The 24812-nt window shown below is 46.5% G+C and overlaps 1 long non-coding RNA gene across 1 annotated transcript in view; it reads right to left on the reverse strand.

Moving 5' to 3' along the window:
• Nucleotides 1-24812, reverse strand: part of LOC103349028 (uncharacterized) — a 50122-nt gene that overhangs the window by 15022 nt on the left and 10288 nt on the right. The window contains exons 2-4 of the long non-coding RNA XR_001793731.3: nucleotides 23901-24038; nucleotides 11985-12228; nucleotides 61-113 (exon numbers count right to left, since the gene is read on the reverse strand). This is a non-coding gene — a long non-coding RNA (uncharacterized lncRNA). The remainder of the gene's footprint in view (nucleotides 1-60; nucleotides 114-11984; nucleotides 12229-23900; nucleotides 24039-24812) is intronic.

A 24812-nucleotide genomic window follows, 5' to 3' on the forward strand; every position in this document is an offset into this window, starting at 1 on the left:
AAGCCAGCAGAGAGGAATCAAGAGAGGGTGAATAAGTTAAGCACATCAGTAAAAATGCACCTGGAGCATCTCGCAATTCAGTTCACATCCTCCAAGTTTCTTCTGCTCAATACCTAAAGAAAAAAAAAAAAGAAAAGAAAAACTAAAGCACTGAAGGACATAAAAATCCTGGAGAAAACTGAGACGCTTTTTGAAATGAAACTTGTGAAGATGTATTTTACATATGATAAAATGTGCCCACTAGGTAAGTGTCTGGCCTAGTAGTTAAGACTACAGTCAAGACATTTGCACCTGGAATAACCGGCTTTGTTAGGGGCTCCAGCTCCTAGCTCTGGCTCCTGTAGTGCAGAACTGGGAAAGTAACAGGTGATGATTCAAGTAACTGAGTTCCTGCCACCCACATGGGAGACCTAGACCGAGCTCCCATCTCCCAGCTTCAGGCGTCACCCAACCCTGGCTGTTACAGGCATTTGGGGAGTGAATCAGTGAATGGAGACTCTTTTTCTACCTCTCAAATTCTAATAAATAAATAAATACATTTGAGCATAAACTCAATTGAAACAGTAAGCACTGGGGCCAGCATTTTGGTGCAGTGGGTTAAGCTGTTTGCTGCCTGCAACGCCAGCATCTCATGGACACTGGTTCAAGTCCAGACTGCTTTACTTTCAGTGCAGCTCCCTGCTATTGGGCCTGCCTGGGAAAGCAACAAAAGATGGCCTAAGAGCGTGGGCCCCTGCTACCCACGTGGGAGACCTAGATGGAGTTCTTGGCTCTTGGCTCCACAGAGTGTTCACTCTGTGATGAATCTTTCTGAGACTCCACATCCTGCTGCTTTGGCCGACCAACACTCTACAGGTGTGAGTCCTTTAGTCAATAACACGTTAAAGCCAACAACCAATTAACACTGAGCTCCTAAAAACATTCCTCATAAAACTGATAAGCCCTGGAAGACAGCAGCTCAAGTGCTTGGGTCCCTGCCACCATGTCAGAGACCTGGATGGAGTTTCAGGCTCCCAGCTTCAGCCTGGCCCAGCCCTGGCTATTGTAGGCATTTGGGGAGTGAACCAGCGGAGGGACGATCTCTATCTCTGTCTCTGTCTTTGTCTCTCTGTTGCTCTGCCTTTAAAGTAGATGAAAATAAACTAAGCATTATTAAAAAAAAAAAAAAACAACTCTCATGCAAGAAAAAAAAAAGCAGTTTTCTGACCATGCTCACATCTAACACTTATCACTTACAAACACTTCCTGAGTTCCAGACACTGTTGTAAATGTTTTACAAATATTAATACATGTAATTTAATCATTTTAGCAATCTTACGAGGCTGGTATAATTATCTCATTACAGATGAGAACTTTGAGGTGTGGCAAAATTAAATGTCTTTTTAAAAAATGTACATATTTATGGGAGGCGATGTGATTTTTAAAAGTTTATTTGAGAGTCAGAATGACAGAGAGGGGGAAGAAGGGAGAGAGAGATCTTCCATCTGCTGGCTCACTCCCCAAATGAGCATAATAGCCAAGGCCAAAGTTAGAAGCCAGGAGCTTCTCCTGGGTCCCTCACATGGGTGCAGGAGCCCAAGCACTTGGGCCATCTTGGCTGCTTTCCCAGGTACATTAGCAGGGAGCTAGATCAGAAGAGGAGCAGCCAGGTCTCAAACCAGAGCCCCTATGGGATGCCAGCATCACAGGTGGAGGGTTAACCTGCTGTGTCACAATGCCAGTCCTTAGGATTAATTTTTTTAAAAAGAGTAATTCACCCCTATTTAAAGACAGATTGCCATACACACGATAACTGTGTATAAGACAGCTTTAAAAGTGCCCTTGGCTTTACAATGGTAAATGAAAAACATTAAAATTCTCCAAACGAGGTATGCAAGGATTTTCATGTTTTGTTGTTGGTGTTGCTGTTGAAGCAATGAGAGCCAAATAACTTCCTGAAATGTAAAACTAAGAGTGGAGCGAGCATGCCACTAACAAAGGAAGGGGATACGTTCACAGATCAAGGATTTTTCCCTGTCCTATGTCCATTTGACGTCTATCAAAAGAGACTACCGGACACAACAAAAACTGCAGTGTGCCAGAGGAATGGGGAAAGGGAGCATGAAGAACAGAGAAAATTCTACACAGTTCTTGGGATGCGGTGGAGCCAAAGGCTAGTTTCCTAACTGAGAATGTGTTCTTGGTCTGTAGGGACAGAGTTCTGGAAGCAGGCATTTGGCACAGTGGTTAAGATGCCTCATGGATGCCCACATTGTATATCAGAGTCTGGGTTTGAGTCCTGGCTTTGCTCCTCATTCCAGCTTCCTGCTAGTGCACACCCTGGGAGGCAGCAGGTGACAGCGCTAATACTTAGGCTCCTGTCACTCACGTGGGAGACCTGGATGGAATTCCTGGTTCCGGGCTTTGGCTTGGTTAATCCTGGCTATTATTGCAGTTGATGAGTGCCTAGAAGACTCTCTCTGCCTTTCAAATGAACAAATGAGTGAATGAACACTTTAAAAAATATATTAAATCTAAAAACTGGTCAGGTCATTTCCAGATACAGTCTTGTCCATGGAGAGGTATCTATAGGAGGAAATCTGCTAGTAACTGACTGAATTCTCCTTCAGGAAGTGCCTGGCTCCTACTGTGTTGGGTTGGGGAGAGTGGCTAAGTGTGATGTTACAGAGCCAAGGTTGAAACTGGAGGAAGGAGATCAAAGCTGACTCAAGATGAAGATGGGATGGGCCGGTGCCGCGGCTCGCTAGGCTAATCCTCTGCCTTGTGGCACCGGCACACCGGGTTCTAGTCCTGGTCGGGGCGCCGGATTCTGTCCCGGTTGCCCCTCTTCCAGGCCAGCTCTCTGCTGTGGCCAGGGAATGCAGTGGAGGATGGCCCAAGTGCTTGGGCCCTGCACCAGCATGGGAGACCAGGAGAAGCACCCGGCTCCTGGCTTCGGATCAGCGCAGCCACGCAGGCCACAGCCCGCCGGCCACGGCGGCCATTGGAGGGTGAACCAACGGCAAAGGAAGACCTTTCTCTCTGTCTCTCTCTCTCTCAGTGTCCACTCTGCCTGTCCAAAAAAAGAAAAAGAAAGAAAAGAAAAAAGATGAAGATGAGATGATGGACATGAGACTCAGCTGGCCCAAGAGGCTCCTGAGGCAGGATGGACCTGCTCGGGGACACTGAACAGCAGGCATGCATGGGATTTTCTCTGAGTTAGGTCTGTGAGAGCTGAATGTTGGTGCTGAGAGGCCCCGGCAGGGGCTGGAGGGACAATTCATCATTGGGATCACTGCTCAAGTGCTTGGGCTCCTGAATCCAAGTGGAAGACCCAGGAGAAACTCCTGGATCCTGGCTTCAGACTAGCTCAGCTCTGACCATTGCAGCCATTTGGGGAGTGAACTAGTGGATGGAAGACCTCTCTTTCTCTCTCAGTCTGTCTCTACCTCTCTCTGTAACTCTGTCTTTCAAATAAATATTTTTTTTTAAAAAAAGCTTTTTTTAAAAGAAAGTGGAAAATGGACATGAACAGTTAATGTACAGAAAAAGAAATGCAAATGGCCCTTGAGTGAATTAAGGATTCTCTCAACCTCTCTCATAAAGGGAAAAGCAAGGGGCATGTGTTTGGTACAAGGGTTAGGATGTGTCAGAGTGAGTAGGTTTGAGTCCTAATAGACATGACCAGAAAAGATCTTCACCACGACACATTGTAGTCATACTTTCAACAGTAAAACATGAAGAAAAGGGGCTGGCACTGTAGCATAATAGGTTAAGCCTCCATCTGTTGTGTCAGTAGCCCATGTGGCACTGGTTCATGTTCTGGCTGTTCCTCTTCTGATTCAAATCTCTGCATGTGGCCTAGGAAAGCAGGGAAAGATTGTCCACGTGCTTGCCCCTGTGCCCATGAAAGAGACCCAAAAGAATTCCTGGCTCCTGGCTTCAGATCGGTTCAGCTCCAGCCATTGCAGCCATTTGGGGAGTGAATAAGTAAATGGGGGATTACTATCTATATGCTATCTATCCCTCTCTCTGTAACTCTGCCTCTCAAATAAATGAATAAATATTTTTTAAAAATGAAGATTCTAAATCTAGAGGAAATGGATAGATTCCTGGACATACAATCTACAAAAATCTCATCACGAAGACATAGAAAGCCTAAACAGACCAATAACCAAGACAGAGATTAAATCAGTAATAAAAAACCCTCTGGCACAAGAGAAATGCCAGATTACCTTCAGAGTATCTCCAATTAGACTCACAGTTGATTTCTCATCAGAAACCTTACAGGCTAGGAGAGAATGGAGAGACATAGACCAAGTCTTTATTTTGTTTTATTGTAATATTTTTAAAAATTTGTTTATTTGAAAGGCAGAGTTACAGAGAGGCAGAGAGACAGAGAGAGGTCTTTCATCTGCTGGCTCACTCCCCAGATGGCCAGACAGCCAGAGCTGTGCCAATCTGAAGCCAGGAACCAGGAGTTTCTTTTGGGTCTCCCTCCAAGGTGCAGGGCCCAAGGATCTGGCCATTTTCTACTGCTTTTCCAAGTCAGAGTAGAGAGCAGGATCAGGAGTAGAGCAGCTGAGACTCCAACCGGCGCCCATATGGGATGCTAGAACTGGAGGTGGTAGCTTTGCGCACTACACCACAGTGCCAGCCCCTAGACCAAGTCTTAAAAGAAAAAACTGTCACTCAGAATATAGTATCCTGCAAAGCTCTCGTTCATGAATGAAGGTGAAATGAAGACCTTCCGTTAGAAACAGAAATTGAAAGAATTTGTCACCACTCATCCAGCCTTACAAAAGATGCTTAAGGAAGTGCTACACACAGAAACACAGAAACATGGTCATCACTATGAAAGAATGTAAAGGCAGAAAATCTAGTAAAAGTACAAAGGAAATCCAAAGCAAGCAATAGAAATATTTATGGGAAAATGGCAGGGCCAAGTTATTACTTAACTGGGAAAGAATCCGGTGCCACAGCTCAATAGGCTAATCCTCCACCTAGCGGCACCGGCACACTGGGTTCTAGTCCGGGTCGGGGCTCCGGATTCTTTCCCAGTTGCCCCTCTTCCAGGCCAGCTCTCTGCTGTGGCCGGGGAAGGCAGTGGAGGATGGCCCAAGTGCTTGGGCCCTGCACCCCATGGGAGACCAGGAGAAACACCTGGCTCCTGGCTTCGGATCAGTGCACCGCACCGGCCACGGCGGCCATTGTGGGGTGAACCAATGGCAAAAGGAAAACCTTTCTCTCTGTCTCTCTCTCTCACTATCCACTCTGCCTGTCCAAAAAAAAAAAAACAAAAAAAAACAAAAAAAAACAAAAAAACAAAAAAAAACAAAAAAAAAACCTCTCTCTCAAAAAAAAAAAAAAACACCACCAACAACAATACCCTTGAGTGTAAGTGGCCTACATTCTCCAATTAAGAGATACAGACTATTTGAATAGATTAAAAAACAAGACCCATCTATTTGCTATCTACAAGAAACACACTTATCCAATAAAGACACACACAGACTGAAAGTGAAAGGATAGAAAAAGATATTCCACACTAGATGGGTCTTGTTTTTTAATCTATTCAAATGGTCTGTATCTTTTAATTGGAGAATGTAGGCCATTTGCACTCAAGGGTATTGTTTTTTTTTTTTTTTTTTTTTTTTTTTTTTTTTTTATCTTTTATTTAATGAATATAAATTTCCAAAGTACGTCTCATGGGTTACAATGGCTTTCCCCCCCATACCGTCCCTCCCACCCACCACCCTCCCCTTTCCCACTCCCTCTCCCCTTCCATTCACATCAAGATTCATTTTCGATTATCTTAGTATACAGAAGATCAGCTTAGTATACCTTAAGTAAGGATTTCAACAGTTTGTTCCCACACAGAAACATAAAGTGAAAAATAATAGATGATTTTTTTTTAAATGATGATGAAATCAGATCAGACCTATTGTCATGTTTAATCCCAGTGAGAGTCAAGTTGGGAATTGATAGTTTCTTTTTTTTTTTTTTTTTTTTTTTAACAGAAGATCAGTTTAGTGTACATTAAGTAAAGATTTCAACAGTTTGCACCCCCATAGAAACACATCAAGGGTATTGTTGTTAAGTAATAATTCGGCCGGCGCCACGGCTCACTTGGCTAATCCTCCGCCTGCAGCGCCCGCACCCCGGGGTTCTAGTCCCAGTCGGTGCACCGGATTCTGTCTCGGTTGCTCCTCTTCCAGTCCAGCTAGCTCTCTGCTGTGGCCTGGGAGTGCAGTGGAGGATGGCCCAAGTGCTTGGACCCTGCACCCGCATGGGAGACCAGGAGGAAGTGCCTGGCTCCTGGCTTCTGAGAGGCGCAGCGCGCTGGTCACAACATGCCAGCCGTAGCGGCTACTTGGGGGGTGAACCAATGGAAAAAGGAAGACCTTTCTCTCTGTCTCTCTCTCTCTCACTGTCTAACTCTGCCTGTCAAATAAATAAATAAATAAATAAATAAAGTAAACTGAAAGTAAATCATTGTAAAAATTAAGAGAGGGAATAAGAGAGGCAAGGAAGGGTGGGAGCATGCGTGGGAGGGAGGGTAGGGTGGAAAGTATTACTGGATACCTAAACATGTAGATATGAAAAACATAAAATTTGTTTACCTTAAATTTTAAAAAAAGTACATTACTGGTGCCAGCACAGTGGTGGTAAAGCTACCACCTGTGGAGCCAGCATCACATATAGGCACTGGTTTGAGTCCCAGCTGTACCACTTCCATTCCAGCCCCCTGCTAATGTACCTGGGAAAGCAGCAGAAGATGGCCCAAGTCCTTGGGCCCCTGTACTCATGTGGGAGACCCAGAAAAAGCTCCTGATTCCTGACTTCAGACTGGCCCAGCTCCAACCTTGTAGCCATCTGGGGCGTGATGGAAGATCTCTCTCTGTAATTCTGCCTTTCAAATAAATAAACAAATATTAAATATCAAACAAAGGCCAAAAAGCATTACCAGGGCAGGCATGTAGTCTAGCGGTTATGGCGCCCATGTCCGCCACTGTAGTACCTGGGAACTACTCCCAGCTCCAACTCTTGACTCCAACTTCTGCTGACATACACCCTGAGAGGAAGCAGGTTAAGGCTCATACACGTTGAACTCTGCACCAGTGTTAGAGACCTGAATTTAGTTCTGGTCTCCTGGCTTGGCCTGGCCTAGTCCCAGCTGTTGTGGGCATTTGAGGAGTGAACCAGCAGATGGAGCTCTCTGTCTCTACATCACAAATAAGATACTGAAATTTTTATCAAAAGTCTGTTTTGAAACTGGTGTTGTGGCACAGTGGGTTAAGTTGTTGCCTGTGACACCAGAGCCCACTGATTTGAGTCCCAGTTGCTCCACTTCTGATCCAGCTCCCTGCTAATTCTGGGAAAGCAGCAGAAGATAGCCCAAGTACCTGGGCTCCTGACCCCTACTTGGGAGTCCCAGGCACCTGGCTTCAGCCTAACCCAGACCTAGTTGTTGGGGCCATTTGGGAGTGAACCAGCAGATGGATGATCTCTCTGTCTCTCCCTCTGTCACTCTTTTTTTCAAACAAATAAATAAATCTTTGAAAAATCTGTCTTTCCTTCAGACCTTAGAAAAAGTTCATTACCCACTTCATACACACTGGTAATCCCTATTTCCCCCATAACAACATTTGTTCTCTAAAATAAGGTATTTTGGGGCTGGCGCTGTGGCATAGCAGGTAAAGCCGCCGCCTATGGTGCCAGCATCCCGTATGGGCGCTGGTTCAAGATCTGGCTGCTCCACTTCCGATACAGCTCTCTGCTATGGCCCGAGAAAGCAGTAGAGGATGGCCCAAGTCCTTGGGCCCCTGCACCCACGTGGGAAACCCAGAGGAATCTCCTGCCTACTGGCTTCAGATCTGCGCAGCTCTGGCCGTTGCGGCCATCTGGGGAGTGAACCAGTGGGTGGAAGACCTCTTTCTCTCTCTCTCTCTCTGCCTGTCCTCTCTCTGTGTAACTGTGACTTTCCAGTAAAATAAATAAATCTTTTTAAAAAATAAAATAAAATATTTTTATAGAAAGCTTTTATTTAATAAATATAAATTTCATAGGTACAACTTTGGGGTTATAGTGGTTCTTCCCCCTTAAATAAAGTATTATTTATCTATTTGTTGTTCTTTTCTTTTTTGTTCTTTTTTAAAAGATTTATTTTATTTATTTTATTTTATTTGAAAGACAGAGTTACAGAGAGAGGTAGAGACCAAGAGAGGTCTTCCATCCGATGGTTCACTCCCCAGATGGCCACAACGGCCGGAGCTGCACCGATCCGAAGCCAGGAGCTTCTTCCTGGTCTCCCACATGGGTGCGGGGCCTAAGGACTTGGATCATCTTCTACTGCTCTCCCAAACCAAAGCAGAGAGCTGGATCGGAAGAGGAGCAGCTGGGACTGCTTATGAATTCTTTACATATTAAAGATAGAGCCTTTTGTCAATGTGTTGTAAGTATTTTTCCTAAAATACGTCTATAGTTTTTTCCCTACTCATTTTCTCACCTTATTGGTAATATATCTTGTGTACTAGGAAATAGACTTTTTCCTATAATCCGGAATGTGCTGGACTGTGCCAGATTACTTGTGTGAGGACAAAGGTGCCTCCTGGGAAACTAGGAATTCTGCAGGGAGGAGGAGGCAGGTCTGAGGAGTTGGCGTGACTGTTTTCCACTGATTCTAAGATTTTTTTTCCTTCTCATTTTAACACTTCTGGGTTAAGATACATATTATAACTAATGGCATCTCACAGATATAACTGACAATCTTGTCTCTTCATGGTTGATGTGTCTCCCTACTGGGAGGTCTTAGCTTTGAGGAAATACTGGGGGAGGCTCAGCCACCTGTGGGGAGCCATGACCGACCTGAGCATTCCTCCCATCTGGCCCTCGGCTCAGACCCTTGGACTCATTTTTCATTCCATAGAGAGTAGGAGGAGCTAAAAAATACAAATGAACTAGCTGTCCCACCAAGTGCCAGGGAGGAATTGGGACACATGGGATACTGGACTCCCCTGTGCTGCAGCGTGACACTTCGGTGCCAAGGCCTGCAGCCCCTGGCTCGGGACTGTTTGCAGCTTGGCCCAGGGGCATCCAGCGGAGCAGACCTGCTCACAAGGCAGCCAGGACATCCCAGAAAGGACCTGGAAGGTTGTAAATGGTTCCAGTTTCCCACCGACATCTCCCAGGCCCCCTTGGTGTGCAGCTCTCTTCCTGTCCATGGATCAGAGTTGAACCTGGCTCCTGGGGACTGCTGACGGCGATGACAGCCTGGAGAATAAGTATCCCCTTCAAATGCTTCAGCCTGGGAAGAGATTCCTTGGGGGCTTCAAGAATGGGGCACTGAGGCTGGCACTGTGATGCAGCAGGTAAAGCCGCTGCCTGCAGTGCCGGTATCCCACATGGGTGCCAATTTGAGTCCCAGCTGCTCCACTTCTGATCCAGCTCTCTGCTGTGGCCTGGGAAAGCAGTGGAGGATGGCTCAAGTCCTTGGGCCCCTGCACCCATGTGGGAGACCTGGAAGAAGCTCCTGGCTCCTGGCTTCAGATCAGCCCAGCTCCAGCCATCGAGGCCATCTGGGAGTGAACCAGCAGATGAAAAACCTCTCTCTCTCTCTCTCTCTCTCTCTCTCTCTCTGCCTCTGCATCTCTGTAACTCTACCTTTCAAATAAATAAATAAATCTTAAAAAACATGGGGCACACATCTCAGACTAGATAGGAGAGCTACTCCTTCTGACAAGAAATCCAAAGGAAATTCATATGAAAATATTCATGACATTAAATGTTTTTACCAAAATAAATATCTCTTCATTCCCTTTATCCACAGACTTTCTTTAAAAGTTTTTTTTTATTTATTTAAAAAAATGTATCTGAAAGGCAGAGAGTGAGAGAAAGATGGAGAGAGAGAGAGAGACAGAGAGAGAGAGATCTTCCACCTTCTGGTTCACTCCCCAAATGTCTGCAACAGCCAGGTCTGGGCCAGCCAAAGCCAGAACTCAGTGCAGGTCTCCCACATGGGTGGCAGGGACCCAGGTACTTGAGCCATCACCTGCTGCTTTCCCGGATCCACATTAAAAGGGAGCTGAAGCCCAGGCACATCTGAAATGGGATGCAGGTGTCTTAAAAGCTGCACCAAATGCCAGCTCCTCCACAAACTTTTTAAAGTACCCGCCTATGTTAAGAGGTTCCAGATACATCCATCCAGATGACTCCATTCCAAGTCACAGAATCCTCCCCTCCTCGTTTCTCCATCGAATCTCTGAAATGTACGGGACAGACTGTGGATTCGGGGTACAGGCATGTTGTAATTCTGTAATCCACAGGTTCAATCTTCAGGACTTTTCGGGGAGGTGGTGTTAGTCCTGTAACTACAAGAAACAAGGTGTGCATTCAGGGCAGTTGTTGAAGATCTCTATTTTGTAACGAGGCCTTGAGTTGAAAATGAGAAGCCCTGGTGCCAGCAATGGGGTACACGAGTTAAGCCACAGCCTGCAGTACAGGCATCCCAGATGGGCACCGGTTTGTGTCCCAGCTGCTCTAATTCTGACCCAGCTCCCTAAGCCTAGGAAAGCAGTGGAGGATGGCCCAAGTGCTTGGGCCCAGGCTCCCCTGTGGGAGACTCCCATGAAGTTCCTGGCTTCTGGCTTTGGCCTGACCCAGCCCGGGGCCTCTGCAGCCATTTGGGGAGTGAACCAGCGGATGGAAGATTCTCTCTCTCTCTGCCTTCCCCTCTCTGCAACTCTACCCTTCAAATAAAGAAATCTCTGCCCTGGGGATGAGATTTCTTCTTGTAAGCTTTCCATGCAGGTTGAGTAGGCAGGCTCCTGCCCCAGCCCTCACAAGTGCAGCTGCTGCCACTGTGTCTCTTCCAGCAACCACCTTTGTCCACCACACGCTGCTCTCTTTCTGAGGTCACCTGTGGGGTCATTGCATGCTCTGCCCCCTCCAGGACCCCATTTCCACCAAGATGAGGACTTCACTGCCTTCAGACATGTCCAGAGACCCTCTGCTGTGATCTGAATGTGACCTCCAAAGGTCACCTGTGGGGATCTCATGCCTGGTGTGTTGGTATTCTAAGCTGGGGTCCGTGGGAGGTGACTAGCTCATGAGGGTGGCCTTGTGAATGGGATCATGCCTTTACTTAAGAGGCCTGAGAGAGCTTGTTTGTCCATTTTTTGTCTTTGTGCCATGCAAGGACACATAGAAGCTACGACCTGTGAGGAATGAGCCCCAAACGGACGCTGAATCAGCTGTCTCCTTGATCTGGAAACCTCCCTTCCAGAATTGTGAGCAACAAATTCTGGTGTTTGTAAGTTAATCACCCTTGGCTATTATGGGCATAGACACCTTTCATTTGGTTTCCTGGAGCCACTTCTGCCACTAAATATTTTACTAGTTTGTATACAATTGGAAAAATAGAAGCCATCCTAGATAGCTTAAGCATAGAGAGATTTAATTTTGGAATCAGACGCTTTTAAACCTGCTGGAAGGTTTCAGGGACCAAAAACCAGGGAGGCAGAGATTAGCTTCCATGCTCATCATGGTGGTTGTGGGACAGAGACTTGGGGCCTTGTTACTCCCTGTTTCCTGGCTGAGAAGCTCCGTGCAGATCAGACAGCGGCAGCGGGTGGGGGAATCCCACAGCGGGGTGTTTATGGCTTCTGTGTCCCTTTGCTTTTCAAATAATATGTGAGTGCCTGTCTTCAGCGGGATATGAATTTGAGAACCCTGGAGGCAAAGGGGTCTGAGAAATAGTTTCCAGGAAGGTACTGGAGATTCACAATGATTGAAGACACAAAGACGGAGAGGAAACCCCATCATGTGCAACATCCCTCACAAAAAATCCTTCTTTATGGTCATGAATTCAGCTCCTAACTATACTCAGTCTTTTACTGGAAAGCCCTTGCCCTGCCCAGAGGCGGGCGTGTCTCAATGATCTCTCCACAGGTTAACTGTGCCCCCCACCCCAGACCTACCAATACAATATCGTCTCTAGAGCTGACCTTATGGGGACCCTGAAGTGCACTCACTACTGAAGCTAGTAGTGGTCAAGTCCCCTCTGTGAGCCGTTCTTTTCCTTCTGGAAGCTGGTAATCGTCGCAGAGCCCACAGAACTCTCGGAACAGGTGTCTGCCTCGAGCGGCAGCTCTGTGGTCTCAGGCCGGCTGGAACATTCCACGCACTGGAGGCGTCGGAGACCATTGCTGCACAGAGCAGGAAGTGCCGGCTACAGTCATTCCCTTTGTCCTGGAGAACAGAAATAATCCACTGTAGCGTCCCCTGTGCTGCCCAGTTACACCCAATTCATGCCCTCCGTGTAACTTACGAATTTATGGTTACATACCCTTGCACTTTAGCAGACAAACAACAATTAAGCTGAGTTAAAAATAAGACGTTGTTTAAAGTCTAGAGAGCACGAAGAAAAATATTTCCATTTTAAATGTTCAAGGCTTAATTATTTTTATTTTATTTCTTTTTTTTTAAAGATTTTATTTATTTGGGCTGGTGCCGTGGCTCACTTGGCTAATCCTCCGCCTGCAGCGCTGGCACACCGGGTTCTAGTCCCGGTTGGGGTGCTGGATTCTGTCCCGGTTGCTCCTCTTCCGGGCCAGCCCTCTTCTGTGGCCCAGGAAGGCAGTGGAGGATGGCCCAGGTGCTTGGGCCCTGCACCCGCATGGGAGACCAGGAGAAGCACCTGGCTCCTGGGTTCGGATCAACGCAACGCGCCGGCTGCAGTGCACCGGCCGAAGCGGCCATTTGGGGGGTGAACCAACAGAAAGGAAGACCTTTCTCTCTGTTTCTCTCTCTGTCTAAATCTGCCTGTTAAAAAATAAATAAATAAATAAAAATATTTTATTTATTTGAAAGAGTTACACAGAGAGAGAAGGAGAAGGAGAGAGAGAGAGACAGAGCGAGCGAGCTTCCATCCACTGGTTCACTCCCCAATTGGCTGCAACGGCCAGAGCTGCACTGATCTGAAGCCAGGAGCCAGGAGCTTCCTCTGGGTCTCCCACATGGGTGCAGGGGCCCTAGGAGTTGAGCCATCTTCTACTGCTTTCCCAGGCCATAGCAGAGAGCTGGATCTGAAGTGGGGCAGCCGGGACTTGAACTAGCTCCCGTATGGGATGCTGGCACTGCAGGTGGTGGCTTTACCTGCTACACCACAGCGCCGGCACTTTTTAATTTCTTAAAGATTTATTTATTTATTTGAAAGGCAGAATTACAGAGAGCAAGAGAAAGAGAGAGAGAGATCTTCCATCTACCAGTTCACTCTTCAAAGTCAGGAGCCAAGTGCTCTGTCTGGGTCTCCCATGTGGGTTGCAGAGGCCCAAGCACTTGGATCACATTCTGCTGCCTTTCCAGTTACATTAGCAGGGAGCTGGATCAGAAGCCAAGATACGGGATGCCTGCATTGCAGGTGGTGGCTTACCTGACTTCATCACAACACCGGCCCCTGATTTCCTTTCAAACAGGCAATTAAAATTCAAACTTGTGAAAACGAAAACTACAAAAACTTAGAGGCATGTTATCCTGCCCAGTAATATACATCAAGTAAAATGACTAATTAAGCCTTAAAAAAATCTTAGAACTCAGCTGACGCTGTGGCTCACTTGGTGAGGCACCAGTACCCCGGGTTCTAGTCCCGGTCGGGGCACCGGATTCTGTCCCGGTTGCTCCTCTTCCAGTACAGCTCTCTGCTGTGGCCCGGGAAGGCAGTGGAGGATGGCCCAGGTCCTTGGGCCCTGCACCCGCATGGGAGACCAGGAGGAAGCACCTGGCTCCTGGCTTTGGATCGGCACAGCGCGCCGGCCATTACAGCCATTTGGGGGGTGAACCAACGGAAAAGGAAGTCCTTTCTCTCTGTCTCTCTCTCTCTGTGTCTAACTCTGCCTGTCAAAAAAAAAAAAAATCTTAGAACTGTATAAATAACAAAGAGGAGTCATCCAAGGCACTGGTGATCTTACACAGAAATTGCCTGACTGCTTGAACTGCACAGCTGGACTTTCCTAAATCAGGGGTCCCAATCCTGGCTGTGCACATCAGAATTACCTGGGAGCTCTGGAAGCTGCTAAGAGATTGTTCTTACTTGTTTTGTGTTGCTGTTTTAAGTTGCCCAGGTGATTTTTTAAAAACATTTATTTAATATTTATTTATTTGAAAAGCAAAGTTACAGACGGAGAGAGGGAGAGACAGAGAGAGAGGTGGCTTCCATCTGCTGGTTCACTCCCCAAATGGCCACAACGGCCGGAGCTGGGCTGATCTGAAGCCAGGAGCCAGGAGCCAGGAGCCGGGAACCAGGAGCGTCTTCCAGGTCTCCCACAAAGGTGCAGGGCCCAAGCACTTGGGCCATCTTCTACTACTTTCCCAGGCCATAGCAGAGAGCTGGGTCAGCAGTGGAGCAGCTGGGACTCGAACTTGCACCCATATGGAATGGCGGCACCACAGGCAGTGGATTTACCCTGTATGCTACAGTGTCACCTCCCCACCCCTACTCCCCAGGGCATTCTAATGTACAGCCAGGATCCCAAACCTCTGGTTTAGAAGTTAAAGAGAGCCATCAAAATGTAAAATGCCAGTCACAACTGTTTACACAAATGGGGACATCTCAATGTTTTTGTATCACTGCTTGAGGCTTGTACTAGTCTCAGGAACAATCTGGTGATTATTTCCGGTTCCACAAGGCAATAGTCTTGAACTAACGCCAATTAAAGCTGGCTCTAACTGCTACCTTGTTTGTCTCCTTTCCGTAGCCTCAGATGACAGCTGATCCGCAAGACTGCCCTGAGCGAGACGGTGCCTCTATGTACCGGAGTGACCATGTGCTTTCTTGGCTTTGAAGTCTTCCACGTACAGTGCATGCCTACTCAGTTGCTTTTTCTCTCTTTTCCTTGCTCAGCGCTTAGAGTTTTGAAAGAAATTAAACTAAATATTCGTCTGAACTGGAATCTGGTTGCCAAGAATGTGCATGAGTCATAACCCCAGTGAGGAAGGTGCTCGCAGTGAAAAATATGCTTCCTCACAATAAGTTCCCTGGCTTCCTCTAACAGAACACGTTACCACTGCAATAGGTGATCAACTGCTTTTATTTTGAATAAATTCTTCCTTAATTCTGTAAGAAGTCATATTTTTTATAATTTTTATTTTTAAAGATTTATTTTATTGATTTGGAAGAAAGTTACAGAGAGAGGTAGAGCCAGAGAGAGAGAAAGCCCTTCCATCCACTGGTTCACTCCCCAAACGATCGCAACGGCCATAGCACAGCTGATCCGAAGCCAGGAGCCAGGAGCTTCTTCCGGGTCTCCCATGCGGTGCAGGGGCCCAAGCACTTGGGCCATCTTCCACTGCTTTCCCAGGCCATAGCAGAGAGCTGGATCAGAAGTGGAGCCGCCAGAACTCCAATCAGTACCCATATGGGATGCCAATGCTGCAGGTTGGGGCTTTAACTCGCTGTGCCCTAGCACCAGCCCCAAGAAGTCATATTTTTTTATTTTTTTATTTTTTGACAGGCAGAGTGGACAGTGAGAGAGACAGAGAGAAAGGTCTTCCTTTGCCGTTGGTTCACCCTCCAATGGCCGCCACGGTCGGCGCGCTGCGGCCGGCGCACCGCACTGATCCGATGGCAGGAGCCAGGTGCTTCTCCTGGTCTCCCATGGGGCCATCCTCCACTGCCCCCCCCAGGCCACAGCAGAGAGCTGGCCTGGAAGAGGGGCAACCGGGACAGAATCCTGCGTCCCGAACTGGGACTAGAACCCGGTGTGCCGGTGCTGCAAGGCGGAGGATTAGCCTAGTGAGCCGCGGTGCCTACATCATATTTTTAAATGTCATGACGTTTAGTGTTTGAACAGAAAGCATTATGAGCATGGAGAAGTGACCCACAGCTATATTTTCTTCCTTCCTCTCTTCATTGTCTACAGAGTGAATAAATGGCTCCAGAGGTCATCGAGCAACACCTGGCCTGAGCCACTGCAGTCACACGTGGAGACTGCAGTCACACGTGGAGACTTCAGGGACAGCTGGACACCAAGTGTCTGACACCCTGTCTTGGCAGCCTCTTCCTACATGGCCACTGTTGGCTGGAAGGATCCATTAGACACACTGCCCTGGGCGCCACGGTGGGGACTCCAGGTGATCTGGAGTAAGACCAGCTGGAATCCACCCCGGGGGCTGCAGCCAGGCCCCTCCGTGCTACTTTTGGAGATAATTTTCCTGTGTTGCCCACTGCCCACCCTCACCTTGTGGTTACGTGGTTTTCTGTCCTGATTCATCAGCCCTCCTGGCTGTTCTGTGAGCCTTTTAGTTCCTTTTCAGTGAATTCCTTTTCTTTTATTTATTTATTTTTTGACAGGTAGAGTTAGACAGTGAGAGAGAGAGAGAGAAAGAAAGAGAGAGAAAGCTTTTCCTTTTCCATTGGTTCACCCCCTAAATGGCCACTGCAGCTGGTGCGCTGTGCGATCCGAAGCCAGGAGCCAGGTGCTTCTCCTGGTCTCCCATGCAGGTGCAGGGCCCAAGCACTTGGGCCATCCTCCACTGCCTTCCCAGGCCACAGCAGAGAGCTGGACTGGAAGAGGAGCGACCAGGTCAGAATCCGGTGCCCCATCCAGGACTAGAACCCGGGCTGCCAGCACCGCAGGTGGAGGATTAGCCAAGTGAGCCGTGGCGCCGGCCCAGTGAATTCCTTTTCTAAAATTGGCCAGGGTCTTCCCTTCTTTACGGTAAGACTCCTAACCACTACTACTGCTACCCCAGTGAAAATGAAGTTCAGGGCAGGCAGTGGACTAATCCACCCACCACTTGCAATGCTGGCGTCCTGCATGGGAGTGCCTAGTGCCAGTCCTGGCTACTCTGCTTCAGATCCAGCTTCCTACTACTGGACCTGGGAAGCAGCAGATGATGGCCCAAATACCTGGGATCTTGCCACCCATGTGGGAGGCTCAGATGGAGTTCTGGACTCTTCCTGGCTCTGGCCTGGCCTAGGCTGTTGTGGGTATTTGGGGGAATGAACCAGTGGATGGAAGATCTCTGTCTCTCTCATCCAACTCCATCGCTATGCCTTTTGAATCAATCAGTCTTTGAAAATGTAAGTCAAGTTCAAACACCTCCCACAGTCTCTGGCGGGTGACCTGATCCCTGAGCACTTCTCTGCCTCTTCTGATTCTGTTCTCTTTGGCTGCCCTGCTGCAGCTGCCCTTACTGCATTTTGTCTCCCTCGCAGGCAGCTGCGGCCATCTGAGCCCCTTCCCAGAGCGCACATTCTACCTGCAACCCTCATCCTCTAGACCTCCTCCTGGTCATCCTAAGTCCCTGTGGCTTCCGAGCACGGTGCCATATTTGTCTATAGAAGGGACCATGGTTTGAAATTATATGTATACACACACACATGCATATGTGTGCTTGTATCTTGTCATTTATGTTCTGTCTCCCTCCTCAAATGTCCCTGTCCACAGGGCAGGGAATTCGTTCTTGTCATTACTCTATTTTCAGCACCTATAACACTGCTAGGCATGTCATAAAGTAATTTTTCACAAAGTATTTGTTCAAATAAATTAATTACTTTACAGTATCACACACCCTTGATTTTTTAAAAAAGGTTTTATTTATTTACTTGAGAGGTAGAGTTTTAGGCACAGAGAGGGAGAGAGATAGGTCTTCCATCCTCTGATTCACTCCCCAAATGTCCGCAATGGCTGGAGCTGAGCTGATCCAAAGCCAGGAGCCAGGAGCTTCTTCCGGGTCTCCCACACGGGTGCAGGGGCCCAAGGACTTGGGCCATCTTCTACTGCTTTCCCAGGCCAAAGCAGAGAGCTGGATTGGAAGAGGAACAACAAAGACTTGAACCAGTGCACATATGGGATTCCAGTGCTGCAGGAATTCCAGCGCCACAGTGCTGGCCCCACTCCTTTAATTTACCCTTCACAATAATCCTGTGACATAGCTGTGTGTCTTTCCTTACCTCCATGCTTCAGGAAGAACATGAGACTTGCCCACAGTCAATAACTAAAATAGGGAGGAGTCATGCTCAAACTAGTTTCTATTAGTATTGTTTTTAAATACTCTTATGGAAAAAACAATCTGACCGTGTTTCTACCAGACCATACTGTGGATATTTTTCAAAATGTTAAAGATCTTACTTTTTCCTTCAATGTGAACATTTCTTAGCAAAACATCCGTAGCTAAGCTAAGCACCACATCCACTTATCACATTACCTATAGAAACAATGCCGACTGCACAAGGCCCATATGTATTTTGGGATCTGCCCATTCACTAGATTAAAATGGTGATGGGGGCCAGTATTGTGGCGCAAAGGGTTAATGCCCTGGCCTGCAGTGCCGGCATCCCATATGGGCGCCAGTTCGAGACCTGGCTGCTCCACTTCCAATCCAGCTCTCTGCTATGGCCTGGGAAAGCAATAGAAAATGGCCCAAGTCCTTGGGCCCCTGCACCTATGTGGGAGACCTGGAAGAAGCTCCTTGCTCCTGGCTCCTGGCTCCTGGCTCCTGGCTTCGGATTGACACAGCCCTGGCTGTTGCGGCCATCTGGGGAGTAAACCAGCAGATGGAAGACCTCTCTCTCTCTCTCTCTCTCTCTCTCTGCCTCTGCCTCTCTGTAACTCTGTCTTTCAAATAAATAAATAAATCTTTTAAAAAAGTATTTAGGTATTTGCTCAATATCTAAAAAAACTTAAGGAATCATTCTATTAGAAGCTGCTATTTCTAATTTGGTAGAAGAAAATTTTTATTTATGGAGAATAAATAATATAATCATCAAGCCTATATGATTTAATGCTTAAAATGAGGAAAAAATAATATTAAATGGTGGAATTTTTGTTATCAAATAGTTTTATTAGTGTATGGAGTATCTAAAAATATTCCCTACACTCAAGCAGATGTGTTTCTGTATGAAAATGGACAACCCATATTAATGAATTTGTTTCAAATTCTGGCAACAATTCTTGATTTTACAATTTTGTTTTTTTAAGATTTGTTTATTTTATTTGAAAATCAGAGATATGGGGGAGAGGAGAGAGAGACTTGGGCCATCTTGTGTCATCTTCCGTTGCTTTCTCAGATTATTAGCAGAGAGCTGGATTAGAAATGGAGCATCTGGGACTCAAACCGGAGCCCAAGTGAGATGCCAAAGTCACAGGCGGCGGTCTTACCCACTATGCCATAATGCCAGCCCTAGCAATTTTTTAATTCTTGGCTTGTTAGCCGACTGGGAAAAATCACTCAGGAGTATCCTGCACTTGAACACATGATTTTAATGTGTAATGCTGAAACTGCCTTCTGTAGATTTCAGGGTCCTAAGGCTTAGGGTTCTCCCTTAGTAAATTAAGCACTTAATATGTTGACTCTTTCATGTGATAGGAGACTATTTAGGAACCACTTAGTGGGGGCCAGTGCTGTGGTGTAGTGGGTTGGACCTCTACCTGAAGCACTGATATCCCATATGAGTGCTGGTTCAAGTCCCAGCTGCCTCTCTTCTGATCCAGCCCTCTGCTGATGGCCTGGGAACCATTTAGTGTACTATCTAAAAACACAAAGTATTTGCCCTGATATCTAACTTAGTATCACGAATCAACTCAGACACTAAGTACAACTTAATTGGTTTATTGGGCTTGAGAAAGCAACAAAATTAGATTGACTTCTTTAAAACAAATAATGTTTTCTTATTTTTTCCAGGGGAGTTGAAAACTCTTTCAATACAATAGCTATGTTAGTTAGAGTACCTAAAATGTAACGTATTGGAGTGAAATGGACATTTTGAGATTGCATGACTATTTATAGCCCTTGTCTCTTTTGTTGAGAAACACTATTTTTTTTCTTTATACTATTTGTTGAGCTCTTTTAGTTAGTGTAGGCTTAACCTTATGATCATTAAGTAAACTGAAAGTAGGTGTTTGTAAAAATTAAGAGTGGAAATGGAGGAGGGAGGAGGAAGAAAGGTTGGAACGTGGGTGAGAGGGAGGGTAAGGTGAGAAGTATCACTATGTTCCTAAATCTATATATATGAAATGCATGAAACTTGTATAACTTAGTGGGGGGCCGGTGCTGTGGTGCAGTGGGTTAAAGCCTGAAGCGATGGCATCCCATATAGGCGCCGGTTCTAGTCCCGGCTGCTCCACTTCTGATCCAGCTCTCTGCTATGGCCTGGGACAGCAGTGGAAGACAGCCCAAGTCCTTGGGCCCTTGCACCCACATGGAAGACCCAGAAGAAGCTCCCGGCTCCTGGCTTCGGATTAGCGCAGCTCCAGCCATTGCAGCCAATTGGGGAGTGAACCATCAGATGGAAGACCTCTCTCTCTCTGTCTTTCCTTCTTTTCTGTGTAACTCTGACTTTCTAAAAATCTCAAACCAGCACCCACATGGGATGCCGGTACTGCAAGTGGCGGCTCTACCTGCTACACCACAGCACCAGCCCTGGCAATTTTTTTAAAAAGATTATTTATTTGACAGAGTTACAGAGAGAGAGAGGGGGGGAGAGAGAGAGAGAGAGAGAGGTCTTCCATCCACTGGTTCACTTCTCAAAGGGCTGCAACAGCTGGAGATGAGCCGATTGAGCTGATCTGAAGCCTGGAGCCAGGAGCTTCTTCCAGGTCTCCCATGCTGTGCAGGGGCCCAAGGACTTGGGCCATCTTCTACTGCTTTTCCAGGCCACAGCAGAGAGCTGGATCAGAAGTGGAGCAGCTGGGACACAAACCAGTGCCCATATGTGATGCCGGCACTGCAGGCGGTGGCTTTACCCACTACGTCACAGCGTCAGCCCCCAAACTATCTTTCAAATTGGCTGTACCATTTTGCATTCCCACCAGTAAGAAAAGAGTGTTCCTATTGCTCCACATACTCGTGAGCATCTGGGGTTGTCAGTGTTTTGGATTTACCTACACAAATACCTTTCACCTGTAAACTAAGACAGTTTTATTTCTTCCTGCTCGATCTGTATCTATTTAATTTTCTTGCCTTATTGTGTTGGTTAGGACTTCAGGTATAATACTGAGAAACAGTGGTGAGGGAACACCCTTGCCCCTTGTTCCTGATCTGAGGGGAAAAGCATCTTGTTTCCCACCAGTTAATAGTTAGCTATAGACATTTTTTAAATGTTCTTTTTCAAGTTGGCAAAGTTATTCTTAATTTACTGAGTTTTTAAAATCATGAATGGTTGGGCTGGCATTGTGGTGAAGTGGGTTAAGCCGCAGCCTGGCATGCCAGCATCCTGTATGGGCACTGGTTCAAGTCCTGGCTGCTCCACTTCTGATCTAGCTCCCTGCTAATACACGTGGGGAGGCAGGGATAGTTGGCCCATCACCTTAGCCCCTGCTACCCATGTGGGAGGCCCAGAAGGAATCCCAGCCTTTGGCTTTGGCTTAGCCCAGCCCCAGCTATTGAGTCCATTTAGGGAATGAATCATCAGATGGAAGATTCTCTCTGTGTCTCTTCTCTCTCTGAAACGCTGCCTTTCAAATAAATAAATCTTTAAAAGAAATAAAAGTCATCAATGGTGTTTGATTTTGTTAAAAACTTTTAATGCATCTATTGATAATGTTTATGATTTTCTTTCTTTAGTCCGTTGATGTGATGGATTACATTGAGTTCTTAATATTGAGTCAAGCTTGCATAATAGGATAAATCCCATTTGGACATGGTATATAATTCTTTCTGTATAGTGTTAGACTCAGTTTACTGATTTTTTTAAAAAATTTGCATCTGTGTTCATGAGATGTTGGTCTGTAACTTTCTTTTCTTACAATGTCTTTGTCTGGTTTTAGTATTAGAGAAATAATGGCCTCATGGAATGAGTTAGGAAATATTCTTTCTGCTTTTATATTATACAAGATATGGTAAAGAATTAGTGTTATTTCTTCCTTAAATGTTTTGTATAATTCATCAATGAACCTATTTGGGCCTGGGGCTATCTACTTTAGAAGACTATTAGCTACTGATTCAACATAGCCTTTCAGATCACCTTTTTCTTATTTGAATTTTGGTAGCTTTTTTTTTTTTTTTTTTTTTTGACAGGCAGAGTGGACAGTGAGAGAGAGACAGAGAGAAAGGTCTTCCTTTGCTGTTGGTTCACCCTCCAATGGCTGCCGTGACCAGCGCGCTGCGGCCGGTGCACCATGCTGATCCGATGGCAGGAGCCAGGTGCTTCTCCTGGTCTCCCATGGGGTGCAGGGCCCAAGCACTTGGGCCATCCTCCACTGCACTCCCTGGCCACAGCAGAGAGCTGGCCTGGAAGAGGGGCAACCAGGACAGAATCTGGCGCCCCGACCGGGACTAGAACCCGGTGTGCCGGCGCCGCAAGGAGGAGGATTAGCCTAGTGAGCCGCGGCGCTGGCCTGAATTTTGGTAGCTTTTTAAAACATTGTTTTTTTTTTTTTTTTAATTTCTAAAAGGAAATATATTCTTATCATGAAAACTTGGAAAACACAAAAATTTGGCTTAGATTATTCTCTAATTAAGAGAAATTTCTTAATATTTAAAAATATTTCCCTATAGAGTGTTTGTATATGTGCGTGCATGTATCTTAAAAACATAGCTTGGGCCCTGCACCCCATGGGAGACCAGGAAAAGCACCTGGCTCCTGGCTTCTGCCATCGGATCAGCGCGGTGCGCCGGCCGCAGCGCGCCAGCCGCGGCGGCCATTGGAGGGTGAACCAACGGCAAAGGAAGACCTTTCTCTCTGTCTCTCTCTCACTGTCCACTCTGCCTGTCAAAAAAAAAAAAAAACAAAACAAAAAAAAAACACAACATAATAGGAAGGGGCCGGTGTGTGGTGTAGCGGGTAAAGCTGCTGCCTTCAGTGCCAGCATCCATTATGGGTACCGGTTGGAGTCCCAGCTACACTACTTCCCATCCAGCTCTCTGCTGTGGCCTGGGAAAGCACTAGAAGATGTTTTTGGGCCCCTGGCTCCTGGCTTTGGATCAGTGCAGCTCTGGCCATTGTAGCAATTGGGGAGTGAACCAGTGGATGGAAGACCTTTCTCCCTCTCTCTCTCTTTTTCTCTCTCTCTCACCCCCTGTCTCTGCCTCTCCTCTCTTTGTGTAACTCTGACTTTCAAATAAATAAATCTTTAAAAAAAACCCTAATGGGGGCCCGATGCTGTGGTGTAGCGGGTAAAGCCACTGCCTGCAGTGCCAGCATCCTATATGGGCACCGGTTCGAGTCTCGGCTGCTCCACTTCTGATCCAGCTCTCTGCTATGGCATGGGAAAGCAGTAGAAGATGGCCCAAGTTCTTGGGCCCCTGCACCCATGTGGGAGACCCGGAAGAAGCTCCTGGCTCCAGGCTTTGGATCAGCTCAACTCTGGCCATTGCAGCCAATTTGGGAGTGGCCTAGCAGATATAAGATCCCTCTCTCTTTCTCTGCCTCTCCTCTCTCTGTAACTCTGACTTTCAAGTAAATAAATAAATCTCTAAAAAAAAAATTCCTGCTAACACTCCTAGGAAAATAGCAGAAAATGGCCCACCCACATAAGAGTCCTGGATGGCGCTCCTGGCTCCTGGCTTCAGCCTGGCCCAGCACTGACCATTGCAGCCATTTGAGCTGTGAACCATCAGATGGAAGATCTCTCTCTCTCTCTGCCTCTCTGTAACTCTGCCTTTCAAATAAATAAATCTTAAAAATTGAATTATTTTATAACATTGCATCCTGCTTTTTCATTTAACATTCTATTATTTTTTAGTTTTATTCATTAAAAACAAAAACATTTTCCTTATTAGAAAGTTGTTTCAATCATATCCCTATATTTTAGTTTTCTCTTTTAATAATATACCCGTCTCATAGGGCTGTTGGGAAAATTAAATGAAACAATGCTTGCAGTTGCAACAAACTGCTTAGCTTGTAAATTGCAAAAAACAAAAGCAAGCACCTTTCCCCTACTCTGTGTGCTTTTGCAACATGTCTTTGCTGCAACTCTTACCAAGAAGTGATCTCCTCTTCCTGGATTCTTGGCATGGCTTTGTTATTTGCTTGACCAATAGAATTTTGCCAAAATGAATGTGTAGGCAGTGAGCCAAGTCCTCAGGATGTCTTGCAGCTTCTGTTTGTTATTGGAACCCTGAGAACATGATGTGAGAGGCATTTAGTTTCTTCTCCCTCCTTTCCACAAAGTTGAGCTATTAGGTAACAACATTTGCCTACTTGGGTAAGACACAGAGAACTTTTATATGAACCCAGTCCAAATAAAACGATTATTGGGGCCGGCACTGTGGTGAAGGCAGTAAAGCTGCTGCCTGCAGTGCCGGCATCCCATATGGGCGTCAGTTTGAGACCCAGCTGCTGCACTTCCGATCCAGCTCTCTACTATGGCCTGGGAAAGCAGTAGAGGATGGCCCAAGTCCTTGGGTCCCTACAAAGGTGTGGGACACTTGGAAGAAGCTCCTGGCTCCTGGCTTCAGATTGCCCCAGCTCCAGCCGTTGCCTCCATTTGGGGAGTGAACCAGCAGATGGAAGAGTCTCTCTCTCTCTCTTTCTCTCTGCCTCTGCCTCTCTGTAACTCTGCCTTTCAAATAAATAAATAAATCTTTAAAAAGATTAAAAAATAAAATGATTATTGTCTTAAGCTCCTGTGTTTTTGGGTGATTTGTTGCACAGCAATAAAAAGACACCTGATGTGGTGTGTGTGCTATGGCTTAAACAAGATACAGCTCTTGAACTCATGCACATGGTTAAATCACAAAGTCCTAAGTTGATGGTACTGAGAGTGAAGTTCATTACAATTGTGGTGCCTAGTAAGTGGGCCTAGTGGGAGATTCTTAGGTCACTGGGGGCATGCCCTTGGAGGACAGTTCTCACAGAGGACTGGTTTTGGTAGTCTGAGTCAGTCTTAGAA

Source organism: Oryctolagus cuniculus, chromosome 9 (genome assembly GCF_964237555.1).
Source record: "Oryctolagus cuniculus chromosome 9, mOryCun1.1, whole genome shotgun sequence".
NCBI classification, from domain to species: Eukaryota; Metazoa; Chordata; class Mammalia; order Lagomorpha; family Leporidae; genus Oryctolagus; species Oryctolagus cuniculus.